The following is a 17,939-nucleotide window of genomic DNA, read 5'->3' as shown; positions in this document are numbered from 1 at the left end:
TTTCTAAATCCTTTAACCAATTAGAATCGATAACTTTTAACCCAAAGTGCTCAACTTTATTCCATTAAACATACTTTTAAGTAATTTGACTTCAAGGTGTACCAACATGGTAGTAACATAATAATGAATAAAGTAAAATTTATAGCAAACTCTTCAGATATACTACTTAGAAACAAATAATGTATACAATCTTATTCCTGAAATCAAATTGTAAAAACAAAAATAAGATCAGTAAAGTAAAACCTTAATTATAATGAAATTGAATGATTAGCGTATTGGGCGTTTTTTTCAACTGTATCTTCATAGAAACTGAGGTGATCGTTGAAGTTACTCATCTTTAACTGTACCCTTAAAACCTGTTGTGTGTCACTCTTAGGGTAAACCAGAAAATAGATTAGATACAAATTATTTCATAAATTGAATGTGTGGGTGTTTTTTGGAGAATAGATTTGGAAATGATGAAACTCTAAAGATTAGTTGATCTTTACAAAAAAAAAAAAAAAAGTAATAGACTCTAACAATCAATCACAACTTACCCCCGCATCTTTACAACCGTATCGATCACAACCCTAATATCTGACGTAAAACTTCAATCCAATCGATCAAATCGGTAAGAGGCAAAGATCGAAACCTTATCAGAATGGATGATTAAGGTCACCAAAAATCGGAAAACCTAAAGCTAACAATTTCCGACTCATCGGGCGAAACCCACTCAAACTGTTGCTTGTTCTTTACAGGGACAAGAATTAATGCAAAGGTTTATGCTTTTCAAAAATTTCCAAGTCAAAAAGTTAACAAAAAAACACATCAATACATCCGAGATAGAAAAACACTACACCCAAAAAAATCGATTAAAAAACCAAATTCGACGTACTGGCGACGGCTCCGGCAATCTTTTGTAAACCGGAGATATTAGCCGAAATTTATACCATATTGTTGGTAAAATTGTGACGGAAAAATTAGTTGTGGTGTGGAGTTCGATTACGGCTGATTCTCCGGCCAATTTCGCCGGAGAAAGTGTTAGGGTTGATGAGGTTAGAACTTAGAAGAGAGAGGGAATATGGCGACTGTTTTTTTCTTTTTCTTTTTAAATGCATTTTTTTGATATTTTTTGTTAATTGTTAGTATAATGTGTTGTCTCATTGGTACAGGTGTTCAATTATTAGAATGAAGTTAATTAATCAGTAATTATCACAAATTATCACAAAATGACAAGTGGATTGAATTTGTAGAATTCATGTCAGAGTGACACGTCAGCCTAGACCCACACGGTTTGTAAAATGTAAAGAAAGAAGATAAAGATACTTTATTAGTCGGATTCAACAAACAACTCATTTTTATTTATTACGAAAAATATTAAGGTGAAGTAGCGTATTGTGTACCACATATATCGACTTTATTCGCATATGGCATATCTCATCTCACGTGGTTAGTGTTCCTCCACCGTCAACGTAGCTTTTTAAATAAACCAAACATTTATTGTGAAGTAGCCACTTGTGAAGTACAATTATCCAGTACACTTCTTGTTTTTTTTTTTTAACAGCGAAAAAAGAAATATATTAATTAAGCCTTCGTCGGAAAGATGAAGGAAAACAATATATTACAATGCAAGAGGCTTTTAAGCCTAAAAAAATGAAAGAAATTGAAAGAAACATCGAGAAAACGTAAACAACACTAAAAGTGTCACTAAGGCCAAATAATTGGACTTAATTGCCCACAATAAACAGGCTCACTTGAAAGCATTGAATGAACATGAAAGCAGGCCCAACTGAAATTGAAAGCAGACCAGCGAATAATGGGCCATGGGCTCAAAACGAAAATCAGATAAATGAAGGGCAGTAACCGTGTAACCAGTACATCATTAAAACAAGATTGCTTGAAAGAGAGGGTTCTTGAGATGGAATGAAGCAGCTTCAAATCGAAAAACCCAGAAAGAGAAAAATTCAAAGAGTTTAATCCTCCGACATCGTTGATAGTTGAAAGAAACATCTTCACCCTCAATTGACGAATTGGCGAAGCCTTGAAACCCTGAAAAAAGCTTGAGCATAAAAGATACACTGAAATTGCACCAGATGCACCAATTTGAAGATCCTGATCTCCCGTTTGCTTTTGGATGAATAGAATATAAGGTATAATGTTTCCGTATTTCAATGAGAATATGATTGATTGAGATTTAATTGTATCTTGAATGGCTAAACATAAGAATTGAACGATTGACCCAAAGTCCCACCATTCAACCTGTTGACTTGTTTACGAGGTGGCGGGTGTTCAAGAGGGTAACCTCAAGGCTTAGGCTTGTTGTTTGGAGTATCATCGTCGGCCATGTTTTCCATTAAAACACTAAAGTTGACCAATTCTTCTTTGTAAGTTAACTTTTTACCACCAAATTGGGATCGGATAGGGACACCATTTTTTGAAGAGGACGCGTTTCCAACAACATGGTTAATATCACTAGAGGTTTCAAATAAGTCGGATAAATTAGGGACATCATCAACCCACTTTGTAGCTATATCTTTGGATTTTTTGACTTTATCATTGAAGACTTGGTTGACCAAAAGGTTGGTGTTATCAACAGGAACACAACGAGCTTTGATCTTTTCACAAGAATCTTTGCATTCATTACCACAACACTGATCAGGTTGAAGAATTTCAGCGGGACAAGAAGAGTTGAGTTTAGAAACAAAGGACTTTTCTTTCATAAATAAAGAGGATACTCCTGCATTTTGATTGAAAGGAGAAGAGACTTTTGGTGGATTTTGGACAAGGGTATGATAGTCTTTCAAATTGAGATTGAAAGGTACACCTTGGACAGTTGAAAGTAACACATCTTGACTCTTTAACTTGTCTTGTACTTTACCCATGCTTTTTGACTTAAACAAAGCACATTTGATCTCCTTTTCAGATTCTCTTGTCTTTTCAAATTTAGCCAATTGTGCTTTAACAGTTATTGAGGCCTTTTCCATAGAATAATGGACATCTTTTGGCAGAGGGTCTTCATTGGGAAGGTTTGACTTTTTAGGAGTTTCAAATTTAAATTCTTCATCCATAACGGTTACATCACCCTCCACTAGTGTAGAATCAGTCGCCGGAGTAGGAGAATCCGGTACCTGAATAACCCCTTGATCATTATTTTTCTGTTCGAAAAACACCTTTTGCGATTCGATCAACACTTCGTTGTATTCAGTAACGATATTGTCGTCTACGGTTTCAATTAACTCATCTTAAAAAACCTCTTCAACCCACAAATTGCACTTGAAAATGTTAGCAACATTGGCTTGAACATATTGATTGATGGTGCCTGGTTCACTTGTTTCAATAAGAGCATACAAAACATCAGAACGTTGAAGATTGTGGGACTTGGAGTCGATATGCATTACTCTTCCAAAAGAACTAGCTGCTTCAATTGTGCAGTTTGAAGAACAACAGCCGAATGGAATCCCTTTGAAAGCTAATTTTGTTATTCTACTGAATCTGTGTTTGTACTTCTCCATAGGAATGACCTCTAAAAATTCCAAATCGTTGAGAGTAGGACCCATTATCATTCTTTTAAAACTATCTTCATCTTGACATCGGACAATATAGCCATAAGAACCCCAAGTGGAAACAGCTTCGATGGCGATAAACCTACTTTTAAGCCATTTGAATAACTTCAATGCCTTGATGGGTGTTTTATCAACAACCAAAGCTGTTAAATTAAGACGATCTGTAGTATCTTGATTGAATGACAGATTAATGGCAGGTTCTATTGTAGGTGAGACATGTTTAAACCGATCGGGATATACTTCCTTAAAATTAGGAGCTATATTGGAGTTTAACTCTTTTTTGGCATATCCAATGAAAACATGCCTGTTGTTAATAAGTTTGCCATTCAATTCTTGCAAAACTTTTTGCAGCTTGATCCGCCATTTCAAATTTAACGAAGGCAAAGGACCTATCTTGTTGCCAAGACATGCCTTCGATAGAACCATATCCACCCATTACATTATAGATGGTTGTTGGGTTTGTAAATCTTGATAAACCACCCAAAAATAATGTAGATTTTTTCGGGTAAGTGGTTTTGGAATTGGAATGATATGTTGTGGATCTATGTTTGAATCTAGTGTTTGGAAAATGTTGTGACTCAATAGGGCTTTGATCGGTTGAAGCGACATTGCAAACATACTCCCCTAGTCCCTTCGACTACATGTACTTACGTAGCCATTGATAGATTACAAAGGTTAAAAAACACAGTTAGGTCTTGTTTGATTTAGACTTAATGAACTTAATTGAATGAAACTTAATATGGAGGGTAATAAAAGAGTGTTTATTTTTAATTTATTAAATAAGACACGTCTTAATTCAAATAATATTCAAATACGTATGAAATTACATTTTAGTCATAACTTTTTAAAATTTATTAGTAACTGACTTGATAACTACCTCACATAGAGATTAATTTGGTAATTTTAGTTATTCAGATGGTTATTCAGCACATAAAACAAATCATAATTATTTATTTACCACTTATTCTCAATAGACGTCTTGTATAAATTTAGACAACATGACTTAGTAAGGGTAAAAAACAAACGGGACCTTAATTACACTAATAATCATTGTTTTTTGTCAAATTCTGTATTTCGTCACTAAGGCCCCGTTTACTTTTGAATTAATGGGCCTTAATGGTTCAAAGGACTTATTCGGTCAGAATTTTAGGTTGTTTACTTTTGACTTTTTCATCTTGCTTAACTTAGCGAAGTGATTTATGATACACCCCAAAAACCACTGTCCTCCCCATATAGCCATATTATTTTCTTTATTTCTCTTTATTACCCTCAGAGAAACCCCACCAACAAACCAAAATACATCATACATCATCGTCATCAGATTACATCCTCGTTAAATTCATTATGTTCTTTTCTTTTAGAAAACAACTTTCTTAAATCTATATCATATATGTATATTTCACTGTATGGTGATTTATCAAGATGTTTTCTTTTTAGCGTTGCCGGAAAATCGTTGTTATATGCATCAAGATCTTCCTTTCTTGACGGTGAATTTGCTACCATCCAATTAGCCTCAATCGTCCCAGTAGATCCAGCCCCGTATTGAATTAGATTGTGCTTCTTCTTTCTCTATTCTTGACGGTGAATTTTTGTTTATTTCACTTTTCAATACTTTTGTGTTTTAGGGTTCCTCTAAAAAGAGGGAAAATGGTTCATGAACAAGTAGTTCGATGATTCAAATATTTAAGTAATTTTTTTGTCTTTTCATTCTAGCGATTATCTAATTTGGGTTTTTCAACGAGATGGAAAAATAAAGGGGTGAACCATTGATAAACAAAAATTAGATGCAGATATTTTTTATTTAAATGTGAGTGACTCTGGATATGTGATTTGGATACCTGCATCAGTAAAAAAAAATGTTCAACGATATATTTGTTTGTGAATTTGAATTTTCATATTCAATTTACTATATTCTTTATAATTAATGTTTATAAAGATATGAAGAAATAGTTCTCACAATAATTGTTTAGTTAATTATTCATTAATGATCTGGACTATGAGTTTGTATATAATGACTAATTTTAATTTATATTGTAAGGTTAAAATGGTAATTTACTCTTATTCGGATCGATCATTCAGCTCAAAAAGTAAACAACATTTTATTTTCAATACTTACTCCATATGACTAGTCATTATCCATTTTGCCATCTATATCCATACAAAGATTAATGAACAAAAAAGTAAACAGGCCCTAACTCCCCAAATTTTTTTCATGGATGTTTTGTGCTTTATAAATATTATACGCATAGTCCCTAATCTTTTTTGCATGGATTCTTCGTGCAAGATTTGCAAACCACACGAACAAAAAAGGAAGAAAAAAAAAACTTAGGGCCGAAACATACAAACAACGGCGGAGCTAAAAGTTATAGTTGAGGGTTTTTTAAAGTTTTGAGCTTTTCCAAATTTCAAGTTGTGTTCGATAGCCCATCTTGCACACCATCTATAAGACGCCTATGACACATATATAAAGATATGTAGCTATTGTATGCATGTCATATAACTTATTTTAAACATCGAGATACTCGTTTAGGTCATGGATATTTAATAACCGTGATGAGTACATTTCGACCAGTGAAACTTTGATACCCTTTGAGAAACCTATAAATATATTCGTTAATCTGGATACATATATTTAATTACACATTAATATACTTATATTGTAACATCCCGCATTTTTCCGTTAAATTATTTTAACGCACGTCTTTTTATTTTAAATAATATCCTTCGTATCTAGATTCGTATCCTCCGTTAGCTAACATTCTTAATATTTTCCGTTATCGGATTATAACATCTCCCGTTTACTCTCGTATATTTCAAAATATTTCGTTTAGGTAATTCACGCACCCGCTTTAAACTTGAGGGGCCAATGTTGCCAAATGAACAAAGTCTTGACTAGGTCAAATGGTCAACATTCATCACCTCCACTCATTCACTCACCTCTTCTTCCTAATACTTCCATTATTTTCTCTCAACTTTCAAATCCTTAATTCATCATCTAAATTCGATCTTGGAGGCTAACATCAAAACAAATTACATATTTGGAATCCTCTCTTCATCCTCTACAACTTGATACCAATTTCATCTCATTTGGGTAACTTTCTAAAAACACTAGATTTCTTGTTCTTGATGTTTTTAACTTATAAAAGTGTTAATTAGTATCTATGGCTCAAGTCTAACATGAATATATGATTTGTTTGCTTGATCTTGTTATTTTAGTGTATCTCACTTGAACTTGAAAAGTGTATGCTTAATCTTGAGTTTTGGATGATTAAATGTTGTTATTAGGTTAAAGTTCATGTGTTAAATGTGTTACTAGCATCATTAGCTTCAATTTGATGTGTAGGTTGATTAAGAAAACTTCACTAACATAATTATTGATTTGGTGATTTTTGGTTAGGGTTTGATTGACTTAAATATGAACTTTTGATGCCTTGGATGACATGAGATGTTGTTTGTAAGTGTTTAGTTGTATTGTATGCGTAATTACCTACGAAACGGCGTATTATATGTAGGTAGTAAGTTCCCGAATCATCTATTGAAATTTGTGAACTTAAAACTTGGAAAATGAGCTTTTGATGATCACTTGACGAGATTTCGGTTATTGTAAATGATGTTATTGTTTGATGAAATATGTTTAGTTGTGTTCCTTGTCAAAATACCTTTCTGATGATATAAAATACATGTTTTAATTGTTTGCGAATCCTAAATTGTGATCGTTTGGAGTTTGGCTCGACACTTAGAAAATTCCAGCAGTTCAGTAACCCAGATGATCTGGACGCCGTCCCAACCTTTGGACGCCGTCCAGACATTTTGGACGCCGTCCAAATGAACTGTCTGGGGCTGTTTGGTTTGGTCATTTTACGAAAAATTCTAACCATGCTACGCACCTCCGATTACCATGTAACTTGTTCTAACATACTTATATATGATTAAAAACCTCAGAAAAATAGTTCGAGACCCGACCTGAACGTGTTGACTTTTTCATTGACTTTGACCCGATCAAGTTTGACTTTTAGTCAAACTTAACCAAATACTTATGCAACCTTTCTAACTTGCTTCTATACTTGTATCTTGCATGAAACTTGACAATTCGATTCACATGCTACATAATCGAGTCGTAATGAGCCATAGGACTAATTGAACATCCTTGACCAAACGTGTTTACCGTTATTGATACAACTTACTTGTTTAGGTCAAGACTAGCATTTGTTCTTTGCACGTTACTTGTTGAAGTATCTTTTTACTCTTGCACTCGAGGTGAGATCATAGTCCCACTTTTACTCTTTTAAACTTACTTTTGGGATGAGAAAACATAAACGTTTCATTTTACAAAGTGAACACAAGTATGAAAACAAACATTCTACATACGAGTTAGAACAAAATCCTCAATTCGATTATCATTAGTTACACTTGCCGGGTGTAAGTGAGAACTTATGTTGTGTGGATCCATATGGGTTTGACAAACCCTCATTCGGACGGTTCGCTACCATCACTTCAGATGAAATATATTTTCAAGAAACAGTGTATGTTCTAACACTATTGTGATGGGGTTCTATGGAAGGAAAGTTAAACCTTGATAATTGGGTGCTCGTGATAACAATTTTTGGAATGGTTAACTATTATTGCTATGTTATAAATCTTGTGGTTCATTTGTACTTACTTACTTACTTACTTAAACCTATGATTTCACCAACGTTTTCGTTGACAGATTTCTATGTTTTTCTCAGGTCTTTGAACGATATGTGATACATGCTTCCGCTCATTATTTTGATACTTGCATTGGATGTCGTGTATATATGCATACATGGAGCGTCTTTTAACTTTATTTAAAACTGTGTCGCATAGGGTTCATTTGTACTTATAACCTTGTAACGTAACTTTTGGTTGAACAATTCTTGTAAACTTTGAAATAATCTTTACATTTGAAATGAATGCGACCTATCTTTGGTCAAACGTTATTTTAAAGACTTATGACCACGTAACGTGACCTAAGTAGACGGCGCCGTCAATGACGATTTTGTCGGGTCGCTACAGATGGTATCAGAGCATTGGTTGTAGGGATTTAGAGTTCATTGGTGTCAACCCCGTGTCATAGGGTACATTAGTGAATCTAGACTACAACCGGCATATAGAGTTGAAGTAGGAATTACTTGACTAATTGTGCATTTATACTCGAACTCATCTATTCACATCTAACTCAATTTCATCTTAATCTTACGTTGTTGATTTGATTGACACGCCATCTTGACTTTATGAGGTAATGTTAAATGCACACGTGAAATAGGATAATATAATTGCCGAGATTATATTATGGTGATTCATGTGGACATTCCGACATTATGACATAAAGAATTTTAGGCGAGTCAAGGAAAATTTTCTCTCTATCCTTATTCCATATCATGGTTAGTATTATTGAGAATACTAATCAACGATATTCTTGTGTCATAAAGGAACAATGGCTCACCAAGGTCAACACAATACTCCTCCTGAAACTCTAGAACAAGCTCTTCAACGAATGATAGCCACCGCCGTGGGTGAGGCCATGGCCGGTCACTTCTCCAACAACAACAACAATCATGGAGCCAGTAATTCAAACGAGGGTTGCTCCTACAAAAACTTCATGGGGTACAAACCTCCCACTTTCGATAGAACCGGGGGACCGGTTGCTCTCACCCGATGGTTCGAACAAACGGAAGCTGTTTTTAGCATAAACGGTTGTCGGGACCAAGATAAGGTCAAGTTTTCCACCCTCACTTTCGCCGGTATTGCTCTCTCATGGTGGAACACGTATTTACAATCAGTAGGTATCGATGAAGCCCATACGCTCTTTTGGACCGAATTAAGAGAAAGAATGATCACCGAATACTTCCCGCGCGAAGAGACTCGAAGGCTCGAATAGGGGCCAGGAAATTTAAAAATGGCCCGAAATGACCTCGAAGCTTATAATCAACGGTTTGCCGAACTAGCCTCAATTTGTCCAAACCTCATGGCTCCCGGGCCCCGAGGAGTTGAATTTTACATGGATGGCCTCCCTAAGAGCAGTCCACACGAGGTAATGCCATCAAGACCCGCCAACCTACAAGAGGCTGTGACGATGGCCCGCCAATTTATAAAAACGGTGGATGAAATTGAAGCGCCGGCACCAACGACCGAGGATCAATCGAGTGGCAACAAGAGGAAGTGGGAAGCCTCTCAATCGAGCAACTACAACAACAACTTCACCAAGAAGCCCTTCACCTCCGACGGCAAGAAAGGTTACGCAGGATACCTACTTTATTGTAACAAGTACCACAAACATCATTATGGTGAATGTAGCTAGCCTTTTTTGCAACAAATGCTACAAACATCACTTTGGTGAATGCGGCAAGCTAATTTGCCACCGATGCCAAGGAAGTGGTCATACGGCCAAACATTGTGGAAGTACCGCCCCCGTCGCTCAAAAGGGGCCCAATGTACCGAAAACGGGTGTTTGTTATAAATGTGGCCAACCGGGTCATTTTAGAAATGCATGCCCAAAGAATAAAGCTAAAACCAACGCACGCCATTGAACTTTCAACATCAACGCCAAGGATGCCTGAGACGACAAGGAACTAATCACGGGTACGTTTCTCCTCAACAACTCTTATGCTTCATGTTTATTCGATTCGGGTGCCGATAAATGTTTTGTATCCAAGGCTTTGGAGCCTACTCTTTGCACTCCACCACCCCCCTAGATATTACTTAGGCCATTCAAGTGACCAACGGAAAGCTATTGCATGCCAACAAATTTTTATCGGAGGGTGTACGTTAAACTTTTTGGGTAAGAACTTTGAAATCGACTTGATACCTATAGAACTAAGGAGCTCAAAACCTATTCGTTAAGAAGAAATGATTCCCTACAATTATGTATAAATTATCGTGAACTAAATAACTTCCGGTTAAGAACCGATATCCTTTTCTCCAGTACCAATGACCTTTTGATCAATTACAAGGATCATGCGTGCATTCCAAAATCGACCCCCATTCCGGTTATCATCAATTGAGGGTTAAAAGAGAAGATGTCTCCAAAACCACCTTCCGAACTCACTACGATAGTTATGATTTTCTTTTAATACCGTTCAGTTTAACTAAGGCTCCGTCCGTATTCATGGATCTTATGAACCGCGTATGTAAACTTATATAGACAAATCCGTTATCGTATTTATGGATGATGTCTAAATCTATTCAACAGCAAAGAAGAGAAACGAACAACATCTCCGTCTTATGCTCAAACTCTTGAGAAAAGAGCAACTCTATGCCGAATTCTCCAAGTGAGAATTTTGGTCAAACGAAGTCCAATTTCTAAACCATGTTGTTAGTGGTCAAGGTATTAGAGTAGATCTCGCAAAAATCGAAGCCCCACGTAATCGGGAAACCCTCACGACTCTGACTTGTACTCGTAAAATCTTGGATCTCGCAATTTTTTTTACCGAAGATTTGTCCCCAACTTTCCCCGTATTACACTACCCGTAACCTCGTCAACTCACTAAGGGAAAATTTAAACCTCTCCATGTCCGAACTTAGAACGTGATTATTCACACCAACCTTACTAGCTAAATTCGTGTAGCACAAAATGGAACTCAAATATGAAAATATTTCTAAGTGAACGCCTGAAAGGCATACCCTCTTGACTCGAAATCAAGGAAACTGAAATTCGTTATTATGCCTGAAAAATTGGAACATTTAAGTATGGACCCCATCAATCTCCTCATCATCACGTACCACGTTACATAACCCTGTTATTTCACCATTACCGTCTGATATTACTGGAACTTAAGATAACACACAACCCAAGGATACCCCTTACTTCTTTGACTTATCGTCCTTATGTTTTTGATATATGGCCAACTACTACTCAACTCCGAACTATACAACTACGTGCACTATCTCGTTCCCACCAAGTCTCAACATTTGGCCACAAGATGCGCGAGATGGCTAGATCAAGATGTAAACTCATCCTATTCTAAATTCTCATTTCACTCCTATCTTTTTCGCTCGTATTTCCGTATAAGGAAACCTCTTATCTAAATTCCCAATGGAGAGAGGGACTCTTCACGTATTACTAGTATTCGCCACCAGGGTGAATATCCCTGACGAACGTTTTCAGTAGCCGATAAGAAACTTGTTCCAACAAACGTTTTCGAGCCCTAACTAACTTGTTCAAACATATCTTAAAGAATTCTATTCCAACCCGGTGTACATTTATCAATTATTTCGGATCGAAATACTCGTTTCACTTCTAGTTTTACAAGAAGCCTTAGGAACACGTTTAAACATGAGTACCGTGTATCATCGACAAACCGATGGACCCAGCAAACGTACAATTCAAATCTTGGAAAGACATGTTACAAACTTGCATTGTCGCCTTTAGTTGATCCCTCCTACAACAGTAGTTACCACTCGTGTGTTAACGCCGCACTTTTCGAAACTTTATATAACCGCAAATGTCGTTCTCCTATTCGTTGGACCGAAGTAGGTGACAAGCAATCACAGGATTCGAACTTATTCAAGAAACAACCATTGAGATAGTTCAAGTCCGAGAAGGGCTCAAGACGGCCAGTAGTCGCCAAAAGGACTATGCCGATGTTAGGCGTAAACCTTCCGATTTCCAAGTGAGTAACCAAGTAATATTGAAAAACCGCACCTTGGAAAGGTGTAATCCGTTTCGGGAAATCAAGGAAAGTTAAACCTGTGATATATTAATCCTTTTGAAACCTTGGGGCGTATTGGAACTGCTTCCTACAGTTTAGACCTTACGACTCAATTAAGTTTCCGTTTACCCTACGTTCCACGTAACAAACTTAGAGACGTGTCTTGCGGAACAGGAACGTGCTATTCTTCTAGATGAACTTACTATTGATGACAAACTCCTCTTCATAGGAAAACCGGTTGAAATTGTGGATCGTAAAACCAACCCTTAATACAACGTAAAACCCCGACTATCCAGATTAGTGGAAATGTCAAAAGAGGACCAAATAAAAAGGGAGTACCTTCACTCATTCGTAGAATTGACAACACTAGATCTCGAGGAAAAGACACCGTCTACTACTTCCAACTAAATTTCAGGACGAAATTTCTTTTAAGGTGTGGGTAATGTAACATTCCGCATTTTTTCGTTAAATTATTTTAACGCCCGTCTTTTTATTTTAAATAATATCCTTCGTATCTAGATTCGTATCCTCCGTTAGCTAACATTCTTAATATTTTCCGTTATCGGATTATAACATCTCCCGTTTACTCTCGTATATTTCAAAATATTTCGTTTAGGTAATTCACGCACCCGCTTTAAACTTGAGGGGCCAATGTTGCCAAATGACCAAAGTCTTGACTAGGTCAAATGGTCAACATTCATCACCTCCACTCATTCACTCACCTCTTCTTCCTAATACTTCCATTATTTTCTCTCAACTTTCAAATCCTTAATTCATCATCTAAATTCGATCTTGGAGGCTAACATCAAAACAAATTACATATTTGGAATCCTCTCTTCATCCTCTACAACTTGATACCAATTTCATCTCATTTGGGTAACTTTCTAAAAACACTAAATTTCTTGTTCTTGATGTTTTTAACTTATAAAAGTGTTAATTAGTGTCTATAGCTCAAGTCTAACATGAATATATGATTTGTTTGCTCGATCTTGTTGTTTTAGTGTAACTAACTTGAACTTGAAAAGTGTATGCTTAATCTTGAGTTTTGGATGATTAAATGTTGTTATTAGGTTAAAGTTCATGTGTTAAATGTGTTACTAGCATCATTAGCTTCAATTTGATGTGTAGGTTGATTAAGAAAACTTCACTAACATGATTATTGATTTGGTGATTTTTGGTTAGGGTTTGATTGACTTAAATATGAACTTTTGATGCCTTGGATGACATGAGATGTTGTTTGTAAGTGTTTAGTTGTATTGTATGCGTAATTACCTACGAAACGGCGTATTATATGTAGGTAGTAAGTTCCCGAATTATCTATTGAAATTTGTGAACTTGAAACTTGGAAAATGAGCTTTTGATGATCACTTAACGAGATTTCAGTTATTGTAAATGATGTTATTGTTTGATGAAATGTGTTTAGTTGTGTTCCTTGTCAAAATACCTTTCCGATGATATAAAATACATGTTTTAATTGTTTACGAATCCTAAATTGTGATCGTTTGGAGTTTGGCTCGACACTTAGAAAATTCCAGCAGTTCAGCAAACCAGATGATCTGGACGCCGTCCCAACCTTTGGACGTTGTCCAGCCTTTCACATTTGGACACCGTCCAGACATTTTGGACGCCGTCCAAATGAACTGTCTGGGGCTGTTTGGTTTGGTCATTTTACGAAAAATTCTAACCATGCTACGCACCTCCGATTACCATGTAACTTGTTCTAACATATTTATATATGATTAAATGAACTTGTTCTAACCATGCTACGCACCTCAGACTTTGACCCGACCAAGTTTGACTTTTAGTCAAACTTAACCAAATACTTATGCAACCTTTCTAACTTGCTTCTATACTTGTATCTTGCATGAAACTTGACAATTCGATTCACATGCTACATAATCGAGTCGTAATGAGCTATAGGACTAATTGAACATCTTTGACCAAACGTGTTTACCGTTATTGATACAACTTACTTGTTTAGGTCAAGACTAGCATTTGTTCTTTGCACGTTACTTGTTGAAGTATCTTTTTACTCTTGCACTCGAGGTGAGATCATAGTCCCACTTTTACTATTTTAAACTTACATTTGGGATGAGAAAACATAAACTTTTCATTTTACAAAGTGAACACAAGTATGAAAACAAACATTCTACATACGAGTAAGAACAAAATTCTCAATTCGATTATCATTAGTTACACTTGCCGGGTGTAAGCGAGAACTTATGTTGTGTGGATCCATATGGGTTTGATAAACCCTCATTCGGACGGTTCGCTACCGTCACTTCGGATGAAATATATTTTCAAGAAACAGTGTATGTTCTAACACTATTGTGATGGGGTTCTATGGAAGGAAAGTTAAGCCTTGATAATTGGGTGCTCGTGATAACAATTTTTGAAATGGTTAACTATTATTGCTATGTTATAAATCTTGTGGTTCATTTGTACTTACTTACTTACTTACTTAAACCTATGAGTTCACCAACGTTTACGTTGACAGATTTCTATGTTTTTCTCAGGTCTTTGAACGATATGTGATACATACTTCCGCTCATTATTTTGATACTTGCATTGGTTGTCGTGTATATATGCATACATGGAGCGTCTTTTGACTTTATTTAAAACTGTGTCGCATATGGTTCATTTGTACTTATAACCTTGTAACGTAACTTTTGGTTGAACAATTCTTGTAAACTTTGAAACAATCTTTACATTTGAAATGAATGTGACATATCTTTAGTCAAACGTTATTTTAAAGACTTATGACCACGTAACGGGACCTAAGTAGACGGCGCCGTCAATGACGATTTTGTCGGGTCGCTACATATATTATCCGTGATGAGTACATTCTGACCCGTGAAACTTTGATACCCTTTGAGAAACCTATAAATATATTCGTTAACCTGGATACATATATTTAACTGCACATTAATATACTTATATTATAAATGTAAATGAGTCATTATTTACGGCTTTACTCGTGAGTCGTGGTTATTTATGGACACAAATTACTTAATATCTACTTTTTTTTTCCTTTTTAAATCGCGGGTTGTGGTTATGTCATATGTGTGGGTTATGGTTACGGGCGAAATAACTAACTATGAGTAGACTGAGACTTGACCGGTGAATTTTTTTTTTTTTATGACGGCGGTTGGTGGTGGATGTTTAAGACCATATATAACCATGCTTGTGACGTCACAGACGGATTATACACTTTTTGGTCAAAAAGTACAATATGCTTGTGACGTGGCAGATGTCAGTTCCCGACCCAAAATAACCCTGACGCCCCATTTATGTGTCACCTGAATGTAGGTCCCACCAGTTTTATTATTTTTTTATTTTATATTAAATATGAATATAAAGTATTTTTTATAAAATAAAATGCATATAAAATATAAAAAAAAAAAAACATCACAAAAATCAACCATTACATAAATTAATATAATTCAACAATACTTAATCTAACAATTACATAAATTAAATTATAGAATAAACTAGTTCGTGGTGCAACAATACGCTTGTCTTTTGAATCGGATTCGAAATTAAGTAAGTACGATGCCATTTAATTATATAAATAATTTGAATGAAAGTGTTAAAATGAGAGAAAATATTGAGTTTGATGTGTTAAAATGATAGGTTTTGAGGAGTTTTGTGACGATCGCTCCAAATCCATATGGACAATACGTCATTCATTGATTTCATTGCGAGGTATTTGACCTCTATATGATACGTTTTGTAAACATTGCATTCTTTTGAAAAGGCACACCATAAATGAATATTTAAATCAAAGGTTTTTAACATCTGATGATTTCTACATATAGACAATCACTGTAAATAATAGTTTACAATAGTACTTCCGTTGACAGTACAGTCAAAATAAGATACATGGTGATGATTTGGTGAATGCAACGTTTCCTTGAAAAATATGCCATGTATGACTCCATGCACATAGCTTGTCTAACATATAAGCAAACAGCGGAAGACTTCTAGAAACCTGAGAATAAACATGCTTCAAGTGTCAACACAAAGGTTGGTGAGTTCATAGTTTTAATATTACACATAATCCGTATATCAATGTGGATTTACAAAAGTTCAGTTGTTTTATTCAAAACGTTTATCAATAGGTTTTACATAAAAGGTGGATCACAAGATTTCAGTTATTTCATCCGAAACGTTTATCAATAGGTTTTACATAAAAGGTGGATCACAAGATTTCAGTTGTTTCATTCGAAACGTTTATCAATCGGTTCTACAAAATTGAGCACCCTGGTAACTAAACTTTAATGTTTATATAATTTGTACCCTTTGTATAATCATCTTAATAATACACGCAAACCAACGTGTACGCTTCTCAAATAGCATACGTCCGTTAAAAGGCTAGCGCTCTAGCTCGGACGGGGATGTCAAGCCCTATGGATCCATATACTACTACTCGCGCCCACCAGTTCTTATAACCGGCAGTTACTAGTTACCAAAGCTAAGGGATTTTTGGTTCAAACTCAGTATAGAATTTAGTATGTACTTGTGTCCATTGTTTTTAAAATAAAGTGCATGTATTCTCAGCCCAAAAATATATATTGCAAAATTATTTAAAAAGGGAGCAAATGAAACTCACGCATATAATTATTGTAAAACAGTTAATAAAGCATTTGCATGTATTCTCAGCCCAAAAATGTAAAGGGTAAAAGGGATCATATGAAACTCACGCATATAAATATTGTATATCGGTTAATAAAGCATTTGCATGTATTCTCAGTCCCAAAAATATATATAAAAAGGGAGTAATGAAACTCACGAAAAATCAGTTTTAGTTTTTGTATTCATTTTATAAAACAGCGCATGTATTCTCAGCCCAAAAATATGTATAAAAGGGGTCAATGAACTCACTGTTTAATATTGATATACAATATTGCAGGAAAGCACGTAGACGCATCGGAGATGATAAACACGAGGTTTGATTCAGAAAAAAAATACCCCCGAACATTACCCATAACCTCCTTGGCAATAACCCATAATTTCCTTAGCTCTAGCTTGCTCGAAAACTCATTTTGAAAATTACTTGGACAGCACTCCGTCGTAATATTTTATGTACATTATTATTTTTGTATCGCAAAAATAATAACACTAATAATAAAAATAATAAGATTAATAATAATCTTATTATTATTAATAATAATAATAATAATAATAATAAAATAAATAAATACGGAGTAAAAATAATATGTGTGTGATTTATCTGGCCAAAACTCGAGAATTTATAGCACTTGGCCTGAAATCTGGAGTCATGCGACTCGCATGGAAATGGCCTTCTGGCCATGCGACTCGCATGAGGACCAGGGACAGCTCACATTGTTTTGTAATTTAGCTCGTCGACATAATTAATTATTAATATAATATATATAATTTAAATAATTAATTATATATTATATTAAATTCACGTGCATAGTTGACTTGTAATTTTTGTTCCGATAAGTCGTACGTCATCACTCGACTTATGTCCCGGTTCTGGTTTTTCGAATGTCCTTTCGTACGCTGAGAAAACTTGCATTTTACGTTTCGTGACACGTACCTTTGTCAAAATATAGCCTTAAGTTATCCATAAAATATACCACTGTAGCAAGTTACTGTAGCAATTCACTGTAGCAATAGTGATTTTCAAAAACACTGTAGCATTTTGAGTAATGTGGCAAATTGGAAAACACTGTATCAAATTAGTGTTTTACTGGTTCAT

Source organism: Rutidosis leptorrhynchoides, chromosome 7 (assembly GCF_046630445.1).
Source record: "Rutidosis leptorrhynchoides isolate AG116_Rl617_1_P2 chromosome 7, CSIRO_AGI_Rlap_v1, whole genome shotgun sequence".
Classification (NCBI taxonomy): Eukaryota; Viridiplantae; Streptophyta; class Magnoliopsida; order Asterales; family Asteraceae; genus Rutidosis; species Rutidosis leptorrhynchoides.
This window is presented reverse-complemented; position numbering follows the sequence as displayed.